This window comes from Saimiri boliviensis, chromosome 1 (assembly GCF_048565385.1).
Source record: "Saimiri boliviensis isolate mSaiBol1 chromosome 1, mSaiBol1.pri, whole genome shotgun sequence".
NCBI lineage: Eukaryota > Metazoa > Chordata > Mammalia > Primates > Cebidae > Saimiri > Saimiri boliviensis.
The window spans coordinates 100,498,257-100,511,602 of NC_133449.1; the positions used below are offsets into that span (position 1 = coordinate 100,498,257).

The 13,346-nt window shown below is 55.6% G+C and overlaps 1 long non-coding RNA gene across 5 annotated transcripts in view; it reads right to left on the bottom strand.

Annotated features, from left to right (window-relative positions):
- Positions 1-12,597, bottom strand: part of LOC120365984 (uncharacterized) — a 39,585-nt gene extending 26,988 nt beyond the window's left edge. For 4 of the 5 annotated variants that reach the window (XR_012518076.1, XR_012518079.1, XR_012518077.1 and 1 more), the window contains exon 1: positions 12,365-12,597. This is a non-coding gene — a long non-coding RNA (uncharacterized LOC120365984). Of the gene's footprint in view, positions 1-11,883; positions 11,981-12,364 lie in introns of all 5 variants that reach the window. The other variant, XR_012518080.1, reaches the window with a different exon arrangement.
- Positions 12,598-13,346: the final 749 nt, after the last annotated feature.

Below are 13,346 nucleotides of genomic sequence, written 5' to 3' on the forward strand. Positions count from 1 at the left end.
TCCAGCTTTCCCCGTGGAAACCCCAGGCTGGGTGTTCTCTGGGCCCTACCTTCCAGGTCCAGAAAACCCACACCTGGGCAGAACTGGCCAGAAAGGGAGGAAGCAGCATCGATACAAGCAGACCATGGCGACCACAAGGGAAAATAGAGCGGATACCCTAAGTCTCCCCAGGCAAAGGTCATCTAGGAAAATATGACACAGCCCTGAAAGTCCCACTGGACCAGACACCCGCTGAGTCTCGTTTTCGCCTTGTCTGTGGAGGCGCAACTGCGCGGTGTCTGGGAAGCAGACCCGACCTGGAAGTGCGGGGCTGGGGTGGCAGAAGCCCGGTGCCCGCATCAGCCCGGCTGTCCTGGCCCAGGTAACAACCACCCTGTCCCAGGGCCGCAGCCACGGCCCAGGTCACCCAGCAGCGTGAGTCGGACTCTCTCCCGCGGCTGCAGGTCGGGCTGTCTCCCCTGTTGGCGGTTCTCCTGTAACCAAAGCAAAGGAGGAGGGTCCTTCCCTATCAACGGAGGGAAAGACTGCAGTGGGTTCCGGAAAAGGGGGCGAGGAAAAATGTTCTCTCGGGATGGAAGGGCTGGATGGGGCTTTTAGAAAATCTCATTGCTTTCCCCCGGTGGAGGGGGGAAAGGGCAGCTGGCCAGGAAATAATGTCAAAATCCGGGCTGATTATATTATCTAAAAGAAAAAAATGAAAATGAAAATGAGCAGGGAGGTGGAGGGGAGAGGGGAGACTGAGTTCCAGCCGCATCCGAGGTTCCCGGAAGCGTTATCTGAGTGCTCCTTTAAAAAAAGAAGCCCTGGGACTTCAATTACGGTTTTTCTTATCCACAAACCTGATTGAGCTACCGAGGATTGGTGAGGGGAGCGAGGTGAGGGGGCTGATTGCAAACAGAGAGTTCTCGATTTGGTAAAAGTTGTGGGAGAGGACAGAACAATTTCACCCAGTTAGAGGAGGGGGGACAAGGTTTCTGCTGGAGGTCCCAGAGCGAGCGGCCGAGAGCGCGCGCCCTTTGATTGGGCCTGGGACCAGAGCGCGGCGAGTCTCCGGCGGCCGCGGCGCGATCGGCTGGCTGTTTGTAATTCCATCCTTTTTTCATTAACATAAACACCACTTGAACAAAAATATACATGGCCACCTACTTCGTAGGGAAAGACAGTTCAGCGCCCACCGGCCCTTGCTCGCCTGCCTGCCGGGCCCCGAGTCCCGACGGCGCCCCTGTTGCTCCCGTCCACTCAGTCCACGCAGCGCAAGGGGCTTGGCCGAGGTGGCTTCGGGTTGGCTTTGAAGCCTCGGGCTTCCTAGCTCCCAGGACGTCCCCCATCCCCCTACTCCCGCTCCATTCAGCCTGTCACCTCGGCCCTCCGCCGCCGGAGCTCCGACGGAGGTGCTGAGTTGTCAACGCAAATTCCTAGTTAAGCCACTTGCTGATAAATCCTCTAGGCAAATTGGTTCGGTCTTTACCTGCCTGCCCCCGCCCCCGCCCCTGCCCCTGGCCCGGGCCACAGCCGGCGCGGCCCTAATTGCTAGAGGAGATCGACGCCGGCGGCGGCCTCTGCAGCGAACTAATTGAGTTGGAACCCGACCGGTCTTCGTTAAGCCGGACGCGAGGCGGAGACGGGGGAAGAGGGCGGGAGGTGACACGCTGCCTGGAACCTCCGGCCTGGGGTTGGAGACCCACGCTTGCTGGGGTGGGCTTTTGGTGGGAAGAGCAATCATGGGGAGGGGTCTCTGCCGCCGGGTTAAGTGGGTGCAGCGACCATCTGGCGGTTCTCAGGGGTCTGCGTTCCCCGGTTCACTACCACCCCACCCCCACGCGCCTGTGCACACGTCCCTCCCGCGGCACAGGGTCTCCGCGCGTGCGCCCCGCCCCAAATAGAGCTTACTACAGTAACCCGGGAGTCTCACATCTGCTCGTCCCCAAACCCCCGCACCGCCTGTACCCCCAATTTCGGCCTGCACCCGCCCAAAATTTAAATATTGGGAGGGTTTTGGGGACTACAATGGAAAATCAGCTGGCCCTGGCCTCAGAACCCGTCTACACTGGCATAGGCAGATGGAGTACAAAGCCGGTTTCCTGGATGATTCAGGCCCTGAATCTTAGTAGAGATGTGCAATGGACCTTCGAGCTGCTTTTCCTCCCTTAGCACATAATCCCTAGTCTTTGCTATTTCCCGTTGCCCCTACAGACACGTCCCAGCCAATCTCGCACTGAAAAGTGCATTTCTTCGGTTTTCCGGAAAGAAGCACGTTCAAGGCACCCCAGATTCGTGGACCTCGGATTCCGACCCGGGCGTCACCCTCTAGTGGCAATCTAAATTGCATCCGGAGAACAACGCCGAGGCCTCCTACCCTCAACTCTCTCCCCTCCTGGCTGGGGCGGGCAGGGGCTGGGGTGGGAATCTGATCCTGATCCCTGGGACCTGGGCAGTTTCACCACCGCCCAAGGGGCAGTCCCGGCGGGAGACGCTTGGGGCCTTGGTTTCCAGAAGATGCCTCCCCAAGGGGGCCGGCCCCAGGTTCATCCCGGCACCCCGAGGCTCCCCAGCCTGAGAGCAGGCTGAATCCGCCCTTGACAGAGGCAAGGGCAAGCCAGTGCAAACAAGGCGTGGTGGGAGGGGGCCCCAAGACCCTTCCCCAGCCTGCGAAGTTTTCGGATTTGCAGCTCCGGCGCCCCTGGACCCTGGGTGCTCAGGCACGCACCCCTCCCCTGGGCTGGTGAAGGTAAAATAAACACGGCGTTCACGCGGGCAGGACCCATCCTTAACCCAAATCGCAGTGGAAAGGAGCGCTTGGTCGCAGAGCGAGAACTGCAGCACCAGCCTGGTCTGCCCGGCACCCTCCCACCGCTGCCGGCGCCACGGTGGCCTCCTAGCCGCCTCGAAGCTAGTTCCCAACGCCAACCCCAAGGGATGGCATCCCCGATCCCGCGGGGGTCCCAGGTCCATGCCAAAAGGTCCTGGCGCTGCTTGTTCCGGACGTCAGATGCACCACCTCGGCCGAACGCCAGCCCTGGACAATTTTTTTTCGTCAAGGCGATGTAAAGAATGTCAGACTTGCAAAACCAGAGTGCGCCTCCGCTGCTTAAAAAGGAGAGAGAGAGAGAGAGAGAGAGAGAGAGAGAGAGAGAGAGAGAGAGAGTGAGTCAGGGGCAGGTGGGCGGCAGTGGAGGGGCGGCTGCCCGGGAGCCACGTACTTCAGGGGAGGCGGCTTTGCAAAAAACACAGAGAAACGCCGGGGCGGCGGAGGAGGGAGTGTCGGACGCTTACCGCTGGTCTCACAAAAGAGTGAATTTGATTCCTAATTAAGTTCGTTTTCATGGTGCATTAAATGGATCTCAGTTCAATTTGGGGGGAAAAACAATGACCCCGCGGAGAGAAAGCTTTGCCTGCAGTTGACAGTGCCAGCCAAGTGGTTTTCAAACGCTAAGGGAGGTGGGAGGAGAAGCCAGATAAAAGGATCAATGTTGACCTTGGGTATTTAACAAACTATTTAAAATATTTTGAGGTTTATGCTTTTAAAAACAGGGGGCCTGAGGCATCTACCCATGTCAGGGATAGAATTTTTACAGGTAATTAATTGCTCACTATTGAGAAAAAACCCCAGGATGAGAATAAATTGGCATTGGGGTAGAGAAATAAAATGCATATATGAAAACCAAGTGAGCCACAGAAATTACCTTTAAAAACGAAAAGGTGCTAGAATCTGTGTGTGATCGAATTGTTTAAGGATTTGGTGTATTTCAAACATTAAAAAAATACATTTCAAAATAAAAGGGCTAGAAAATTTGAGTGGCTACTTTATGTTTTTGCCTCCATTTGATTTTTAAATTCTAGAGGATAGAAAACTGCTGGCTGGTAAGAAGGTGAGCTCTGAGTGAGAGGCAAAAATCATCATCATTAAGAAGGGGGCCACGCGTGTTATTTACATTGCTAGGAGCGCTCCTAGCCTTAGGCTGCAGCGCAGTGGAGCAGTCTCCATGACCCCCCAGCTAGAGATACTGCCTGGGCCAGTCAGGGTCCCTACTCCAAGGAATTCCCCTTCCAGGTCTGCTTTGCGGAGTGGGGAACCGGGGCCCCTCTGACCTCCAAGGAGCTGAATTCGAGCTGCTCCAAGGGCCCTGCTTTGCTCAAAGTCCTCCCGCTCCAATTCCATGACTTGAAAAGAGCCTTCAGTAGACTCTCTGTGAACACCCAGGAGAGGCAGTCAAGGGACGAATGAGCGCCTCCTCCAACCCCGCAGCAAAACAGCAACAGAGAATGCAGATGTTCAGGGGACGTTCAGGACAGAACCCCCACCCCTCACCGTCAAGGTCATTTCTCAGAAGCTGGACTATAGGGGAGTGGAGGCCGGGAGGTGGCAGTGGGAGTTGGTAGGGCCTCCCCATGAGGCCTCAGATTTCTCCTGATTTGGGGGGGGGATGGTTCCACGCAAGACTGTAGCCTAGAAGCTGTTATTTTGTTATTAGGTGTTGTGGGGTGGACTGTTGTGAAGGTGGACTGTTATTCTTGCCATCCTGCAACAGAGAAAGGTGGCTCAGAGAGGTCAAGAAGCTGGCCAGGGGCCTCACAGCAGATGGAGCAGCCAGGTGGGATTCTGACCCAGCTCTGGGGCAGCCAGTGCCATGCGGTTGGCAGGGGGTTGGGGGGGGGCTTGATGAGGGGCTCTGTTGACTGCAGAGGGTGACTGAGGACCAAGCCCAGCCAGGAGGGCATGGGGGCTACATCTGAGACTGTGACATCTACTTGGTGTTAAGAAGTCGTTCTGAGTTCTCAAAGGGCTCAAGACGGCCAGTCGCTGATCCCCAGCTCCTCCCAGAACCCAGAGGAGAAGGCACTCATCCCCCAGCATGGGAGAGCTTAAACTCCCCACTTACGCTCACTCCGGGCCCTGATCCTAAACTGCCAGGCTTGAAGGGGCTCTGTGCCCCCAACAATAACAACCACAGCTAACAATTTCTAACGAATTTCATCAGCTCAGCCACCCAGAAAGGAGGTGCTGTCATTGTCCTTGTTTTGCAGATGCGGAAAACCAAGCACAGAAAAGTAAAGCCACCAGCCCACATCACACAGCAGTGGAGGGGAGTCTTAACCAGGTGGGGCCCACACTCCCAATCACTATGGTTATATTTGTTTGTTTAACAATTCTGCCGTGCTTTGAGTTCACAGTGCCCATCTCCCCGGCCCCTGCCAGACCCTGCATGACACCCTTTTGGTGTTCCTTTCCTGGTCCTCACATCAGCTGTGGATGGGGACTGACATTATCCCCACTGTCAGATGAGGAGATGGAGGCACTGGGAGGTTAAATCATTGGCCGGAGGCTCAGATCTAGTGCCAGGCAGCAGGACTGAACCCTTTTCCACCCCAGGGGCCTCTCCTGCATAAGCAAGGTTTTAACTCTGAGCCAAGGCTGAAGCTCTCTGGAGTGAGGCTCTGGTCACCCCAAACCCCACTTCTTCCTCAGAGACTGCCCTGCAGCCAACCAAGGAAATCCATCCATGCGAATGTGTTCTGTGTATGTGTGTGTTCTCTGTGTGTGCATGTGTGTGTTCTGTGCATGCCTGTGTATCTGTGTTCTCTGTTCATGCCTATTTGTGTTCTGTGTGCGCCTGTGTATTTGTGTGATCAGTGTATGCCTCTGTATGTATCTGTGTGTTCTCTGGGTGTGTTCTGTGTGTACTTGTGTATTTGTGCTCTCTGTGTGTGTTGTATGTGTTGTGTGCATGTTTGCACATGTGCCTGGGCGTGTGTGTGTGTTGCTCTCTCTCTGCCCGTCTTTGCCCTCCATCCGTGCCTCTCTCACTGGGCTGAGTCCCTGATTCTCACACATCTCTGTATATGTCTCTTGGGGCCTCGCCCCCATCCCTGGGCCTCTAGATGTCTCTGAATTCTGATGAGGGAACATTCTCGGTCTCTCTCTGGGGTGGGCGGGGGTCTCTCTGCCTCCCCGTGCCTCTGTTCTGCATACACCCCACCAGGCTCCGTTCAGAACTTTTCTTCTTTACTGACTTCCCAGGAGCTGTGTCAACTTTGCCCACGCCAGGCACACAGGAGCTGGCTCTCCAATCGATTTTGCAAAACAAACAAACAAAACAGGCTGGTGGGTCTGTGCTGCACACGCACAAGCGTAAATCCTTCAGGGGGTCCCTGGGGTGGCTGAACTAAAACCCGGCTGGGACAAAAAGGACCCAAACTAGCCTTGGAGGAGGGTGTGGGAAGAGGCATCTTCATTTTCTCAGGGAACCCTGGACTGGGGGCAGCATCTTTCAGCTGGTGAAGCTCCTTCCTCCCTTCCCAAGCCTGGCACTGCTTGGCTGAATGGATTTTGTTTTCTCCCTTAAAACAAAATAAAACAAAACAAAAACTTGATTTCATCATTTTCAACATCCTCTAAATGGGAACAGACAGAGAGCATTGCAAGCCATAAATGGAGACCAATGGGCACATGCTGAGTGTCCACATTGGCTGGTTTCTGGGAGCAAATTGTTACCTTTGGTTAAGAAACAAATCTGAGCGCATTCCCCTTTCACCTCTATTTCTGTGATCCCCATTTCCAGGGATCTTTCCGGCTTCTGGTTCCCTCTCCCCTGTGGGGTGAGCACACATGATTTTGGGACCTCCCTCTTTCATATCTGAAACTATACAACACCTGCCCACTGAAATTTGATATTTTCCTTTTGGTTTGTCTTTTGGAAATCAGTGACATTCCAACCTCTCTTCTCTTTGTTGCCTGGATCCTGCCCCGTCTCAGGGGGACTTACAATTCCACAAGCCCACTGAGTCACAGGCCCACTCCCGTTCTCTCTCTGCTGCCTCTTTTTTGACATCAATCTCCTTCAATGTGGACTCTTCACTCAGAAACAAATTCTGGGAACCCCTTCAACACCCCCCCCTCAACTTACACACCCCATACACACGCATTCCTGCTGTAAGGAAAGTATTCTCGCCATCTTTCCAAGCACAACTGTCCAGGCAGCAGAGATTAGAAATCTATCTGGATGCTTTGGGCGCTGCCCCTGAGGGAAGACAGAGCTGCAGATGGGCCAGGCATCCAGCAAGGGAGCGCCGGGAAGCTCACTGTCTCAGGCACTTTCTGTTTCTGAGAGCCACACGTACTGCGGCTGCAAGAAATCTCCTGAAAACCCCACTGGGAAGAGGGCTGGAGATTCCTGAGCTGCATTGTTGTCAAATATTTCATTGAAGAACGTCATGGAAAATGTGTGCTTTTGGGTAAAAGGGCCGGTGGAAGGGGGCAAGCTCCAGCTGCAGCACAAGTACTTTTTTTCTTTTTTTTTTAATTTTTTTATTTTTTTATTTTTCTTAACAAAACTATGAAACTCTCTGTACTGTACAGCCGAGAGGAGATTTACTGCCAGAGGTTGGGACCAGGGATCACCTTCGTCACAGCTGCTCCCAAACTTGACCCTGATGGTCCCCACAGGTGGGTTCCCAGCCCCATCTGTGCTAAGAGGGTGTAACAGGGCTGGGCAGGCCAGGGGGTGCTGTCTTTCCCTCCTCCTCACCTTGGGGTGCCCCCATGAAGAGTCTGGGGAGGAGCGTGGAGCCTGGCTTGCTATGTGCTACTGACTGACTACCTTGGTTTGAGTTTGATCAGGCAGCAGCAGGTACAAGTGAAGACAGCACTCCAAAATGTGTGGCTCAAGCCAGGAGCTTGCAGGCATGGGGGACCCCAGGATTCCAGGCCTCTTCTGCTGCCAGTTCTGCACATCTCTCTGGCCCCTGCGTCTTCCCTCTGCCCACTGCAGATAGGAGGCTCCATGTCCTGAGCATACAGCCTCCCACAGGCCCACTGGGAACCCAACACACCCCTTCCCAGCATCTCCACACCACACCAGGCACTGCTGACACTCCCCTCCCAGAGCCACAAAGCAGGTAAATGTCACTTGATGGCTACAAAAATAAAGTAGGAGTGTCATTTTGCTTTCCTGGAACCTGAGATCAAAAGGAGAATCTTCCTTACAGCATTGTGGCGGGATTTTGTGAGCTGAGATGACCTTGAGGCTCCTAGCCAGGGCACACAGGCAGGCATCTGAAAACATTCGCTGTGCAGTCACTGCATTACTGCATTCTTACTACGACAGCCTCGTGTCAGGAGGCGTGGTAACCTGGGGACAGTCTTCCCTTCATGCAGCCATGCAGCCATGCACCCCTGTACAAACATGGCCCGGTGCTTAGGTGGGGACAGTACTGGTCACCACGTGGACCCTGTCCTTGCAATTTGCTGTAGCCAGAATTCGTTTGGCATCCACGGGTCTCCCGTGGAGTGCTGTTCCCTCAGGCACTGCACTGTATACATTTTTAAATGCACCATGCATACAACCCACTGCAGGACACGCGCAGTCTACGTATACCCTCGGTTCCATGCTCACAGAACCTACCATACTCCGTGTCTGGAATGAGTTATGTGGTCCACACCCCTCAGAGTAACATGTAACGTGTGTGTAGCATGCAATCCTGCACACATCTGAAGGAGTCTGTGTACCTAATACTATTACGCTATGTACACATTTCCTCATATTCTGTGGAAAGTGCCTCATTTTGTACTCAGATATTTGGCTTCCATAACAAGTTATATTGCTCACATCTTAAAATGTTCATTACACATGAAACCACCACATGGTACTGACATCCTCCCGGAATGTCCCGCACAGAGGCTGATGTATGTGCACACTTCTCGATATTCTGTGTGCCCAGCCACTCACACTGGATGCCCACCTCACACTCTTCTACCCACAGGACCGGCCAGCAGCATGACGTGTGCACATCTAGAGTGTGTAAGAAGTCCCTCAAGTACCTGGACACAGATCATCTTTTTTTTTTTTTTTTTTTTTCTTGAGAGTTTCGCTCTTGTTACCCAGGTTGGAGTGCAATGGCGCGATCTCGGCTCACCGCAACCTCCGCCTCCTGGGTTCAGGCAATTCTCCTGACTCAGCCTCCTGAGTAGCTGGGATGACAGCACGTGCCACCATGCCCAGCTGATTTTTTGTATTTTTAGTAGAGACAGGGTTTCACCATGTTGACCAGGATGGTCTCGATCTCTCGACCTCGTGATCCACCCGCCTCGGCCTCCCAAAGTGCTGGGATTACAGGCTTGAGCCACCGCGCCCGGCCACAGATCATTTTATAATCCACCCGCTGTACCTGATATTTCCCCACCGTCCCCTAGCCTCCAGGACTGCATTTTCACTCACAAATATCCCTCCCGCGCCCCTCCGCCGGGCTCGAAGTTTCCTTTACCCTTGCCGGATCCTCCTTCCCTCCCTTCCAAAGCCCCCAGGACAGGCCGCTTCCCTCCTGCTCAGTGCCCGCGTCGGGTCCCGGCTGGCCGCCATACCTTGAGGCGTAGTTTGAACCTCGCCTCGAAGGGAGTTGGAGGGAGCAGGGGCCAAGGGGCGCGGGCCCAGCGTTATTGCCGAGCCGGAGTGGCGGCGGCCGGCGGGTCGGCTGTCCTCGCGGTGGGTGGTCTAGGCGGCCCCCAACCCCGCCCGCGCGGCCGGCCCAGGCTCCTTGAGAGCGGGATCTGGTTCCCCGCTCGGGTTACGGCGCGCTCTCGGCCCCGGCGGCTTCACTTAAGCAATTAGCCAGTAAAAATACCTTGGGCCTGGGGAGTGGGAGACCTCGCAGACGCGCCTGTTTTTACGCCCCCACCCCACTCCGCCAATTTCAGGATTCCTGGGGCCGGAGCTGGGGCGCAGATTTGGTTTGGGGTGGAAGGGGGCCGATCTTCGTGTATTTTAATCCAAGAGCAAAAGGCTGCCCGCGATCTCTGTCCCTTCTGCATTTTCTCCTCTGTCCCTGGAGCTGAGCCCCTGGGGTGTTTGCTTCTGTGTTAACAACCTAAACTGTCCCTGCCTGGGCTTGTCCCACCCTCTCTATCACCCTAAGAAATAGGAACCATCATTAGTTCCATTTTTCTGATAAACGAAGGCACAGAAAGCTTTGCGTCATCTGTGTCGTGGGGACAGTTCAAATACCCCTGCCTTTGTGGCTCCCGGTAGAGGGGCCCCTCTGCCCTGAGCGCCGCGGGGCTTCACCCGATGGTCAGGACACCTAACGCCCTGGTTCTGCCATCAGGCCAGGTTTGAATACTGGCTCTGCAGGGTGACCTACGACCTGGACTGACCTCGCCCATCTCCATCTGTGAATGAGGAGGGAAATTATACTCGCTTGGTACGAGCAACGGTGAATATTAAACAAGTCTCTTTGGGACATTTAATCAGGGTCCTGTGTTCATGGTTAGTGCGTCACAGGTTCACAGATGGGCTCCAGGCATTTGGTGAAAACTTCAAAATCATTCTATGAATGTCACAGATATGTACCTTCTGGGAGTGGGGTCAGGTGAGACTAGTTCTCAAAGGATTAACAGCCAAGAGAAAGGTTAGGAGCAGACAAGGGTAGTTCATCAAGTGAGGAGCAGAGCCCCGTGCCTGGGCTGCAGGAGATGATCCTGTTACGGTCACAGTATTTGTAGTTGTAATTGCTATTTTATCACCATCGGTTTTCCAATGGGCCTCTCTGGCCCCCTGCACCTTGGAAGCCTGGGCTGTGCAGTGTGGTAACGGCAGAGGCATTCCTAAGCCCCACTCTCTCTACTCCCAGCCTATACAGAGGCACCTGGGAGAGTGAAATGCCAGGGTATTTTGTCCTTGGGGTAGAGAGGAGAGATGGAGAGACATTCACCTCTCAGCGCTGGCTAGTACAAGCCACGTCCATGCTGGGCCTCCATTTCCCCACCCTAAAAATGTAGGATTAAGGGATTAAGGGAGACCTCTCAGGGACGTTTTAAGAGCTGAGACTGCAGTCTCTGGGTATGAAGGAAAGCCCTTCTTGCTACAGCTGTGATTTTCCCCAGAATTCAGGGGGTTCCCTCCAAATTGCAGAGCTAGGAGCTCATTCCCCTCTTCTCTCATGCCCCCACTTCTACACACACCCCCAGTAGAGAGTAGCAGTTGGGGAGAGCCTCCACTTTTGGCATTGCCAATACTCCCCGGGCTATTGCGTCAGCTCTTCCCCTGGGCTTCAGGACTTGCTGTCCTGTGAGGTTTGGTTTGCTGTCAGAGCCGGTGAAAGGGCAGAAAGGAGGGTGGAAAAAATGGATCACCGGGTTAGCCAAAGATGGGACCTGCTGCCTCCCTTTCCCAACCGAAGAGGGCCTAAGAGTGAAGAAGGCTGCTGGGAAAGGGCTCCCCAACTTCATGCTCTGGAGACCCCCTCACTCTGATCGCACAACATGAGTGGGGGAGGGGAGATATTATTTCCACTTTCAGAGAGCCCAGCCGCAGGGTGCGCCCTGCACCCCTTGCTGGCTTAAGAGCTGGGCAGCCTCCCCTGCTCACTTCTCTGCTAAAGGCCAGATGTGCTCTGGCAGTCGGCAGTAGCCGCCCCTTCCTGGGAACAGAACTTTCCTCCGGAGGCCAGTCTCCCCATCTGCAACTGCCATTTGCTAAAAAAAAAAAAAAAAAAAAAAAAAATGTGGAGAGAAGGGAATGTGAGAATGCGTGTGTGCGTGGACCTGCGTGCGTGGACGCGTGCGCACGTGTGGGGCGGTGGTACCTATGATTGTGTGTGCACGCGCCTGGCTATGCGTGGGCGAACGCGCAGTGCAAAACGAAGGCGTGCATGAGGTTTGCACTTAACTCAAGGTGTGCCCTCCCAGGTGAGCAGGCCTGTGTGCTGGTCGGAGGGTTGGGGCACCCGAGCTGTGTGAGGGTCGCTGAGAACGGTGTTCGAGGCTGTGGGCGGTGCGAGCGTGTCTGCGCGGTGGCTGAGCTGGTTGTGTGAAGTAGAAGTGTGTCTGCCCGTGAGCGTTTACCTGCATTAATGCACAATCAAACAGCACGAGTCACGTCCCACACTCACTTTTCCTAGGCGGGTCAGGCTGTCTGCGCGCGGAAAGCCAGAGAGGCTCGCGGAAGGGCAGCGCGGGGAAGGCGACTCTCTTCTCCCGCGAGCGCGGCTGTCGGGACGAGAACGCCACAGTCGGGCAGGCTGCGCTGGCGAGCCCCCCAGCTCCTCGCACGGACATGCCAGGCGCCCTGAAAGCGACAAGGCATCTCCTGCCGAAAAATGAAGGCGTCCGAGCAAGGAAGGTGGGGTGGAGGATAGTTCGCGGGGGACAGGGAGCCCGGAGAAACCCGAGAGGCGGGTGGGCTTTGAACGCGCTGCGGACAGTGCTGCGAGCCCGGCACACGCCTCCTGCCAAAGCTCTCGCCGGAGCTGGGCCTCTAGGCTCCTCGCACTGACCCTCGAAAACACCCCTCGCCCCACTCTTCCCAACCCGGGATCCTGGAGGGAGAGGCCGGGCCCCGAGCTCAGCTGTCTTTGCGAGAGCAGCACTCACCTGGGTCTGTGCGCGCCGCGTTGAGAGGTGGCTCCGGTGCGGTCCTGCGCTCGGCTCTCCGCACTACCTTTCATGGCTCCACCGCCCCCAGCCCGCACCCCAGTGCTTAGGGGTAGCAAGGGCAGGCCTCCAAGGGAGCACCCTGAAGGCTGGCAGCCAGGCGCTCTAGGGCCGCCCTGGCCGGTGCTCCCCGCCCGCGCTCTCTGCTCTCAAGAACCTGGCCTGGTGCGCAGTGTCAGAGGCCTCCGCGGCGGCGGCAGGCCGAGCCCACAAGGGCATTAGGCCAACTCCCCCCTCCCACCCAGCGGACTCGGAATTCTCTATTATTATTATTAAAGAATCCCCCAGAACTTGTTTACGTTAAACCCTGTAAACTTCCTGCCAGGGCCTTTGCCATCTCTCGGGAAATCGGAACCTGCGCTTTGAAAATGGGGCCAGCAGGGCCAAATAGGCGGGTTTTCAGTGTGTGTTGGGGGTGGGGGAAGCCAACGAACTACCACTGAATTCAGATCCGAGTGTGGCATGTGTACGCGTGAGTGGGAATGCGAACCTAAGCTCCTGTGGGCCTATTCTGTGTCAGCGAGCGCATTAGTGGATGCGCACATGCCTGCGCGCCCTTTGCAGTTGAGTGTGCACACACGCATGTGTGTTTGCACATCTGTTTGCGTAATTTACCGGGTTTGCATGTGCATCAAGACGTGTGTGTGTGCTAATATGTACACAAGAGCACGAGTGTGTGCGCGTCCGGGTGAGTGACTGAGCACTCCGCTTGTTCCGGAGCCTGTGAGGTTTGTGTCGCCGCTGGGCCAGCGGGTTCTCACTCGCCCCCACCAGGCCCGCGGCGCCCGAGATAGAGCGGCCGCGACTCGTCCAGCGCTTTCGTTTTCCGCCTGTGCTCTGCCCCGGCCACTGCCCGCCCGCTCGCACGCCGCTGGGCGAGTCCGAAAAATCCCGGGCGCGGCTCAGTCCTTCCCGGGGCGGG